Source organism: Phyllostomus discolor, chromosome X (genome assembly GCF_004126475.2).
Source record: "Phyllostomus discolor isolate MPI-MPIP mPhyDis1 chromosome X, mPhyDis1.pri.v3, whole genome shotgun sequence".
Classification (NCBI taxonomy): Eukaryota; Metazoa; Chordata; class Mammalia; order Chiroptera; family Phyllostomidae; genus Phyllostomus; species Phyllostomus discolor.
The window spans coordinates 45,214,139-45,224,980 of record NC_050198.1 but is presented as its reverse complement, the minus strand read 5'-3'; positions in this window follow the sequence as shown (position 1 = coordinate 45,224,980).

Genomic DNA, 10,842 nt, shown 5'->3' with positions numbered 1-10,842 from the left:
TTTATTTAAAAAAATAGAAAAACCTCCATACATTAGAGTATTGAGAAATATTCTTTTAAACAATCCATAGTCTGAAGATGGCGGCCAAGTAGGTGGAAGCTGAGGCCACCCACTTGTGCCCCCAGAATGGATTTTCATCTTATCTTCTAATGAGTGACCTGAACAATCAATGGAATCTCATCTGGTGTGAATTTTTGAAGCCAAGGAGTAGAAAGGATGCTTTGCACTGTTCAGTAAGAGATTTTATAAGTTGAGGGGTAATACCTGTGTGAGGCACCTGAAGGCAAGGAAAGATCAATTAGGAAATGAAGCTTGGTTGATTCCTTTCCTCCTAGAGTGGGGCCCTGGTTCCACTCAGGGAAACCACCAACTCTAATCAGGAGAGAATTGGAAGGATATATAAAGACTGGGAGACCAAGTCCAAACACACACAGAGAGCAGCATGTCCATAGCTGCAGCACCATCTGGGAGAGTTCTAGAGAGAAGCTCTATTTAAAACTGTCAGGGGCACAAGAAGGCTGTGGTCAGCCCTGACCAAGAGAGACTTGGTACTGTTTGGAGAGGTGGAACATGCACAGAACCAGCAAGGGCTCTGTGCTGCAGTCAGAGGGCCACATTAAGACTTTTTTAAAAAGGAGCTAAGATGTGACTTGAGATTTGGCAAGGAGCCTGTGCTCATGTGTGCACATGCACAGTGGCTCTACCAACAAAGAAAACAGAGTGAAAGTGCAGTTCAGCCCCACTGAGTCAAGCTGAATAGGAAGAGTAGAAAGTGCCACACTAAAAGGACTGTGGGATACAACCCAGCATAGCTGGTGAGCAGGGGACTGTCCATACCAGAGAGTGCAGGCCTCAGTCTCCTACTTCTACTATAGCAGCAGGGTGGGGACTGGATGACCAGGAATTGAATGCTTGGGTTTCATTGCAGCCAGACAGGTCCCCTCACAGTCAGACATGCCCAGCCTCCATCTTCAGGATTGCAGGTTCTGCTGATCAGTGAGGCCGGGTTGAGGATCCCCCTGCTTATTGCGTATCTGCACAGTAAAGGAGAGGCTCTGAAAGGGCCCTTTCTGAACTTCTATCTGACACTACGTGCTACTGTGGTTTTTCAGGCCCTGATCCATCGAAACCAGCAGAGAGGAAAGATTAGAGACAGGTATAAAAAGTGGTGTTCAGGACTCTTCCCAGCCTCACCTCTTAGGTAGAGCTGTCATCAATACGAAGGAGGAAAGAACTGCCTCTTTTACACAGGTTGGCCTTTTGCAGGAAACAGGCAGCTAATTCACCAGAAACCATATATTATTGGAAATAATCTAGGACAGAGCAAGACATGTTATGAGGAGGCAGGGAAACATTCCTACCATCTTCAGTGAAGACTGAAGAGTGCCCCCCAAGGGTGATTCAGGGATTCCACCCACCCTCCCAATTGAGCCAGGGGTTCCTTCTGGAGGTGGGTGGAGATGTTACTGGCAGTGTTCTCAGACAGTAAATGAACTACTGCTAGTCAGGATATTGATGGAAAGCAGGCAGGGCAAAAGAGTGGGGAGCAGCCAGGCCTGAAGGTGACAATCACAGACTGTAAATCACTTGCACTCTTGAACAGGCTGCCTAGGTATAGACTAGGACACCATCTGACATTATCAGGGGAAGATCCAGAAAGAGAACACAGTGAAAAATGGTAGACTCTGATGAGACAAACTCCACCTTGGTCTTCTTAATTATTTCTGTTTTCTCCTTCACAGCTCTTTAACATTTTTTTCTCTTTTCCTTCAAGCTTGTTACTATTATTTCACTATTTTTATTGTAGTTTATTTTAAATCTCATATTTTGCTCCTCCTTTCTTTTACTTCATTTTGCCTTCTTCCTTCCTTTTCTTATTTATGTTTTAAATTCTATTGTTTCTCTTTCTACATTTTGTCGCCATTCTACACTCTTATTATTTCTCCTCCCTCCAGCCTCTGAAAACTATTTTTCTTGTCATTAGATATTTTATATTCTTTTTCTTGTTCTTATAATATTCATATTCTTTCTCCACCTTTATTAAAATTTAATTGTTGGTTGTTAATATGGTGGTTGTTGTTGCATTTCTTCAATTTTATTCCTAGATATTCACTATTTTTGTATTCCAAATCTCAAATTTTACTGTTTCCCTCACCTACTCCATTTTGCCACCTGCCTGACTTTTCTTTTTTTTTTTCATTTTAATCTTTACTTCTTCCCTCCCTTAGCCTGGCTTCATTCCTCACTATTATTATTTCTTCTTCCTCTGTCCTCTCAAAATCACTCTTCTTTCCTTTATATATCTCATAAAATGTTTTCTCTTTTTCCTTCTTATTCCTTATCAACCCGTATTAATCTTTGCTCCTGGTCTTGATATTGCTGTGATGAACTTTTTTTTTTTAATTTTGTTCTGATTGTTTTACCACTTAAAAATATTAAACCTTATACTATACTTTTCCCTTTTCTTACTCTATTTTGTCCTCTTCCCTTCCTTGTTTATGAAGTAAATTTTATTTTCTTCCTTCCTTCACCTTCTTTCTCTTCCCTACTCTTATTATTTTTCTCCCTCTACCCTCTCAATATCAATTTTCTCTCTGTCATCTCATATTTTTTTTTCCTTTCTTATAATAATTTTGATCTCTTTCCACCATTATTAATATGTGTTCATTTGTTGTTGATATCGTGGTTGTGGTTGGGGGATAGTTTTATGGGTTTGGATTTTGTTTACTGAGTTGTTTTGTTTTGTTTGGGCAGCACCTGCATAAAAACATAAGACACGTGGTGGACAGTGTCTCTCAGTTACCCAGCCAGAGGGAAAAATCCAGCAAAGAATGACTCAAGACCAACCAAACCCAATTACAATAAGAGATCTCACATTAATGGTGTAATGGGCATCCCCAAAGCATCCAAGCATCTCTTCAAGAGATCAAGAACACTACACCACTGAATTTCATAGGCCTCCTAGAAGAGAAGGCCACCCCATGAACACAGGAAGTCAAATGGATCAATCTAATATGCAGAAATAAGAACAGTAACCTGAAATGGAAGGAAAAAGACCATACAAGCAAAAAGGAAGAAGGAATTCCCAGAAAGAGTGCTAAATGAAATTGAGGCAAGTGATCTATCTGACATAGAGTTCAAAATAATGGTTAAAAGGATGTTCAAGGAGCTCAGTGACAACTGAAAGGAACTCTATGGAAGCTACAGAAACTTACTGGTAACAACATCTGCATGAAAAAGGACATAGACCTGTCTGGTGTAGCTCAGTGGATTGAGCGTGGGCTGCAAACCAAAGTGTTGCAGGTTCAATTCCCAGTCAGGGTACATGCCTGGGTTGCAGGCCATGACCCCCAGCAACCACACATTGATGTTTCTCTCTCTCTCTTTCTCCCTCCCTTCCCTCTCTAAAAATAAATAAGTAAAATCTTTAAAAAAAAGAAAAAGGACATAGAAACCATGAATAAGGAGGAAATGAAGAATACAACATCTGAAATGAAGAATACACTAGATGGAGTTAAAAGGAGGCTAGATGAAGCAGAGGATTGAATTAGTGATTTGGAGGACAAGGTAAAAAAAGATCCAGACAAAATGAAAAAAAGACTCAACAACAATGAAGATATTTGAAAAGACCTGAAAGATTACATTAAATGTAGTAATTTTCATATCATAGAGACACCAGAAGGAGAAAAAGAGGAGCAAGGGATGGAAAAACTGTTTGAAAAAGTAAGTGAAACAAAACAAGTGGTGGAAGAGAAGTACCATATGATCTCACCTACAACGGAACCTAATCAACAAAACAAACAAGCAAGCAAATACAGCCAGAGACATTGAAATAAAGAACAATCTGTCAGTAATCACAGAGGATGAGGGAGAGGGTTAATAGAGGATAATGGGGGGCATCAAGAAACTTGCCTGAAGGACACATGGACAAAGCCAAAGGGGGTGAACCTGAGGGTAGGTGATGGGGATAGGTGGGGGAGGGGGTATGGTGGGGTGAAAATGGAGACAAATGTACTTCAACAACTTTTAAAAAAGAAAAAGTAAGGACAGAAAATTTCCCTAACTTGCTGATGGAACATGTTACACAGATTCAGGAAACACAGAGGGCCCCAATCAAGATACACCAAAACAATCCCACTCCAAGATACATCATAATTAAACTGGCAAAATTTAAAGACAAAGAGAGAATCTTAAAGTCAGCAAGGGAGAAACAGCTAATAACATGCAAGGGAACTCCAATAAGGCTATTAGCTGATTTCTGGAAAGAAATATTATATGCCAGAAAGGAATAGCAAAAAAATTACAAGAATGAAAGCAAAGGCTAACAACCAAGACTAATCTACCCAGAAGGGCTCTCAGTTAAAATGGAAGGTGAAATAAGGAGCTCCCCAGACGAAAAAAAAAATGCTATGAGAGAACATCTCCACCAAACCAGCAGCGCAAGAGATGTTAAAGGGGCTGCTATAAGAAGATGAAGAAAGAGGAGAGAGAGAGAGAGAGAGAGAGAGAGAGAGAGAGAGAGAGAGAGAGAGAGAGAGAACATGTACAAGGGGGGAAAATGGTAATGAATAAGGAAGTACCCATCGATATTAGCCTTCAATGTAAATGAATTAAATGCTCCAATCAAAAGATGTAGGGTAGCAGAACAGATAGAAAACAGAACCAGTATATATGCTGTCTACAAGAGACTCGTCCCAGAACAAAAAATCTACACAGACTGAAAGTGAAGGGGTGGAAAAATATATTACAAACAAAGGAACATGAAAAAAAAATCTAGGGTAGCAATACTTATATCAGACAAAATAAACTTCAAAACAAAGGCTGTAAGAAGAGATGAAGAAGGTCACTACATAATATTTCAGGGAGTGACCCAACAACAGAATATTACCCTTATAAACATATAGCACCAAAGATAGGAGAACCTGAATGTATAAAGAAAATCTCAGAGGACTTCAAGAAAGATATCTACAGCAACACAGTCTTCATAGGGATTTTAACAACCCAATGTCAAGAATGGATAGGTGTTCGAAACAAAGGATCAACAAAGATATTGTAGCATTGAATGATACTCTAGATCAAATGGACTTAATTGATATGTACAGAAACTTTCACCCCAAGAAGCAAAATACACATTCTTTTCAAATGCATGAGGAACATTTTCTTTCTTTCTTTTTTCTTTTTTTTTTTTTTTTTTTTTTTTTTGTGGAATCTATGATAACTGGTTTTATTTAGTTTTCTTTTTTTTTGTTTTTTTTTGTTTTTTTTGTTTTTTAATATATTTTATTGATTATGCTATTACAGTTGTCCCATTTCCCCCCTTCTCTCCCCTCCACCCTGTACCCCCCTCCCACCCACATTTCCCCCTTTAGTTCATGTCCATGTGTCATACTTATCAGTTCTTTAGTTTCTACATTTCCCATACTATTCTTGCCCTCCCCCTATCTATTTTCAACCTACATTCTATGCTACTTACTCTCTATACCTTTTCCCCCTCTCTCCTCCTCCCACCCCCCTGCTGCTAACCCTCCATGTGCCCTCCATTTCTGTGGTTCTGTTCCTGTTCTAATTGTTTACTTAGTTTCTTTTGGTTTTGCTTTAGGTGTGGTTGTTAATAATTGTGAGTTTGCTGTCCTTTTACTATACATGTTTTTTCTTTATCTTCTTTTCTTAGATAAGTCCCTTTAGCATTTCATAAAATAAGGGCTTGGTGATGATGAACTCCTTTAACTTGACCTTATCTGAGAAGCACTTTATCTGTCCTTCCATTCTAAATGAAAGCTTTGCTGGATAGAGCAATCTGGGTTGTAGGCCCTTGTCTTTCATGACTTGGAATATTTCTTTCCAGCCCCTTCTTGCCTGTAAGGTCTCTTTGGAGAAATCAGCTGACAGTCTGATGGGAACTCCTTTGTAGGTTACTGTCCCCTTACCTCTTGCTGCTTCTAGGATTCTCTCCTTCGTTTTTACCTTGGCTAATGTAATTATGATGTGCCTTGGTGTGTTTCTTCTTGGGTCCAGCTTCTTTGGGGCTCTCTGAGCTTCTTGGATTTCTTGGAAGACTGTTCCCTTTGCCATATTGGGGAAGTTCTCCTTTATTATTTGTTCAAATATGTGCTCAATCTGTTGCTTTTCCCCTTCCAATTCTGGTACCCCTATAATTCGGATATTGGAATGTTTAAAGGTGTCTTGGATGCTCTTAATCTTTTCCTCAATTTTTTGAATTCTTATTTCATCATGCTTTCCTGCTTGGTTGATTCTATCTTCCTTCTGGTCCACTGTATTGTTTTGAGACTCATATTCCTTCCTTTCACTATTGGCTCTCCTCCGCGTGTCTTCCTGCATCTGTTTTATGGTACTCTGCATTCTTTCATCTAAATTTCATCCAAAATCAACCAGTTCCGTGAGCTTTCTGATCACCAGTGTTTTGAACTGCACATCTGATAGATTGGCTAGTTCTTGGTCGCTCAAAAGGATGAGTCCTGGGGGACTGATCTGCTCTGTTGAAAACATAGTTTTTTGTTTTTTGTTTTTTCCCCCTGTCTCTCCTTATTTTTTTTTTTCTGGTCTGGTTGCTCTTGTTACGGTGGGGGGCAGAGCCTTAGGTGCTCACCGGGGCTGGGCACCCCAGTCGCTAGATTGTGACGTTATATGTGGGGGCGGGGCGGGAGAAAACAATGGCGGTAGTTCCATTCCCCTGGACTCAGACCCTTGTCTGGGCTTCTGGGCCGCGAGTTCTGCCCTGGTCCACAATCGCTACCCCTCTGGGTCTGCCAGCCGCAGCTTGCGTACTCAGGGATCACCGCTGTCTTCTTGCGCGCCGGATGGCTTTTGCGCCGATTTCGCGCCAAACCTTCCCCCGACCTCCGCGCGCCACCGACCCGAACCAGCCCCGCACCCGCCGGCTCGTCTTCTCCTACCAGTCCGGGTGAACGCGTCTACTTCAACTTCTTGGCTGCCCGACTTCCATTCAGATAAATCCTCTGCCGGATCTGGGTGTTATTCTGATAGTAAATTATTGTTGTAAATTATTGGTTTTCTAATCTTGGTTGTGCGAGGAGGCACGGTGCGTCCACCTATTCCTCCATCTTGCCGGAAGTTCACGAGGAACATTTTCAAAGATAGACCACCTAATAGGAAACAAAACAAGCCTCAACAAATTCAAGAAAATTGAAATCATAGGAAGCATCTTCTCAGACCACAAGGGCCTGAAACTAGAAACAAACCCCAAGGAAAAAGTTGATGTGGAACCCAGCTTGTGGGGTCCACGACATTGTGGATGAGATGACAAATTCACAGAGATTACTGAGTCCTGTGGAGGAAAAGGATGGCACAGCCACTATATCAAAAGGAGAGTACCTCAAAGTGCCTCAGCCACTCTTTCAAGAGGAGAGTGTCCCAACCCTTGCCTCGACAAGCTTCTATTTTGTTAAATTTGCACTGGAATAAAGTTCATCAATCATTGTCAGGCAGAAATGATTAAACAATAGATAACAATCAAAGAACTTTGAGGGCTTATTCTGAGTCAGGGTCAGATAGTTACAGGACCATAAAACTTTGGGGAAAAAACTCATTTCCTGCTTGATCACTTATTGTTTAAATTGAGGGTATTAGTGAAGTAGGTTTCATAGGATTTTATGCATTCTTTCTTAGGCCTGATTGCCCTAGGGAACCCATCCTTTCCAGCACAAGGCTGCACCCACCTCCAGCATTGTTTTATACTTAAGTCATTGTTTCAGGCTTAAGTCAGGCAGGGGAAGTAAGGCAGCCAAGAGATTAGGAGACTTCTTACAGACAGAATGAGGACTCAGGTTATGTCAAAGCCAAGGGGCAAGGGTCTATCACCCTCTTTTGCTATAGCCCCCCAAGTACTTCCCTGGGCCCCCCCTCCATGATCATGCCTGTCTTAGGTCACCTCTCCCTTGAAGAGTCTTACCCATCATTGGCTAACCGATCAAGCATTGGGTGGCAGGCTGGGTAAAGTAAAAGGAGCAGAGGCAGCATCCCTGCCAGAGAGATAAGCTTTGTCTCCTTAGTGGCTTATGGTCCCAAGGTCACTCACTCAGCCTTAGCCATTGGGGAGGTTACAGCTCCTGAAACTAGACAGGGAAGTTCCCAGCAAAAATGAAAAAAAAAAAAAAAAAACCCACAAACTCATGGAGATTGAATGGCATGCTATTAAACAATGCACGAGTTAATAATGAGATCAAGGAAGAAATCGAAAAGTATCTGGAAACAAATGAAAAATAACACAAAACAGTCCAAAACCTGTAAAACACAGTGAAAGCAGTCCTGAGAGGGATGTTCATAGAAATACAGGCCTACTGAAAGAAGATAGAAAAATATATATATAAAAAAAAGAAAGAACCTAACTCTACATCAATGAGAACTAGAAGAACAACAAAGGGCAGAGTGAATAGAAGGAAGAACATAATCATCAGAGCAGAATTAAATGACAGAGAGACTAAGGGACAATTCAAAGGATCAATGAATGCAGGAGATGGTTCTTTGAAAATATGAACAAAATTGATAACCTTTAACCAGACTCATTGGGAAAAAAAGGAGAGAGGAACCAAACATCAGACATGAAAGAGAAGTTACAACCAATACCACACAAATACAAAGTATGGTGTGAACAAATATATGCCAAGAAATTGGACAACCTGGATAAAAAGGACACATTTCTAGAAACATACAATTTTCCAAAACTGAATCAAGAAGAATCAGAAATCCTGAACAGACTAATAACAGCTAGTGAAATTGAAGCAGTAATCAAAACACTCCTGGAACACAAAAACCTGTACTAGAGGGTTTCACAGGAAAAATTAAAAGATTTTATTTATTTTTATATAAATGGGAAAGGAGGGAGAAAAAGACAGAGAAACATCAATGTGTGGTTGCCCACTGAGCACCCCTACTGGGGGCCTGGCCTGCACTACATGCATGTGCCCTGACTGGGAATCAAACTGGTGACCGTTTGGTCTCAGATTGGATCTCAATTCACTGAACGACACAAGCCAGGGGTGTGATTTTAACAAACATTTAAAGAACTAACTAATATACTTCTCAAACTATTACAAAAATTCAAGAAGAAGGAAGAATGCCAAACTATTTTTATGAGATCAGTATTGCCCTAAATCCAAAACCAGAAAAAGAAACAATAAAGAAAGAAAACTATAGGCCAATATTATTGAATGAATGTAGAAGCCAACATCCTCAACAAAATATTGGCAATTTGGATCTATCAATACATTAAAAAGATAATACAACATGATCAAGTGGGAGTCATCCAAGAAATGCAAGGATGGTACAATATTTGCAAATAAAAAATGTAATACACCACATAAACAAATGAAGGGGAAAATCACATAATCATATCAATAGATGCTGAAAAAGCACTTGGTAAAATACAACACCCATTTGTGATAAAACTCAGAAAAGTGGAAATGTGGGAACGTACCTCAGCATAATATAGGCCATATAAGAGAAACCTAGAGGCATCATCATACTCAATGGGCAAAAAACAAAATGTTTTTCCTTTTTTAATTTATTTATTAATTTTTTAATATTTCATTGATTATGCCATTACAGTTGCCCCATTTCCCCCCATTTATACCCCTCCACCCTGCACACCCACTCCCACTCTGCACACCCACTCCCACCCATTCCCTCCCTTTAGTTCATGTCCATGTGTCACACATATAAGTTCTTTGGCTTCTACTTTTCCCATACTATTCTTACCCTCCCCCTGTCTATTTTCTACCTACCATCTATGCTATTTATTCTCTGTACCTTTTCCCCCTCTCACTCTTTTGCTGATAACCCTCCATGTGATCTCCATTTCTGTAATTCTGTTCCTATTCTAGTTGTTTGCTTAGTTTGTTTTGTTTGTTTTAGTTTCCCTTGTTAATAACTGTGAGTTTGTTGTCATTTTACTCTTCATAGTTTTGATCTTTTTCTTAGATAAGTCCCTTTAACATTTCATATAATAAGGGCTTGGTGCTGATAAACTCCTTTAGCTTGACCGTATCTGGGAAGCACTTTATCTGCCCTTCCATTCTAAATGATAGTGTTGCTGGGTAGAGTAATCTTGGATGTAGGTCCTTGACTTTCATGACTTGTAATACTTCTTTCCATCCTCTTCTTGCCTACAACGTTTCTTATCAGAAATCAGCTGACAGTCTTATGGGAACTCCTTTTTAGGTAACTCTCTCCTTTTCTCTTGCTGCTTTTAAGATTCTGTCCTTATCTTTCATCTTGGGCAATGTAATTATGATGTGCCTTGGTGTGTTATTCTTTGTGTCCAACTTCTTTGGGACTCTCTGGGCTTCCCGGACTTCCTGGAAGTCTATTTTCTTTGCCAGATTGGGGAAGTTCTCCTTCTTTGTTTGTTCAAATAAGATTTCAATTTCTTGCTCTTTCTCTTCTCCTTCTGGTACCCCTATGATTCAGCTGTTGGAATGTTTAAAGATCTCCTGGAGGTTCCTAACCTTCCCTTCAGTTTTTTTTTTTTTTTTTGAATTCTTATTTCTTCATTCTGTTCTGGTTGAATGTTTCTTTGTTCTGGTCCACACCATTGATTTGAGTCCCTGTTTCCTTCCTGTCACTGTTGGTTCCCTGTACATTTTCCTTTATTTCACTTAGCATAGCCTTCATTTTTCATCTAATTTGAAACCATATTCAACCAATTCTGTGAGCATCCTGATCACCAGTGTTTCGAACTGTGCATCTGATAAGTTGGCTATCTCTTCATCACTTGGTTGTCTTTTTTCTGGAGCTTTGACATGTTCTTTTTTGGGCATTTTTTTGTCTTGATACACCTGTTACAGAGTAAGGGGCAGAGCCATA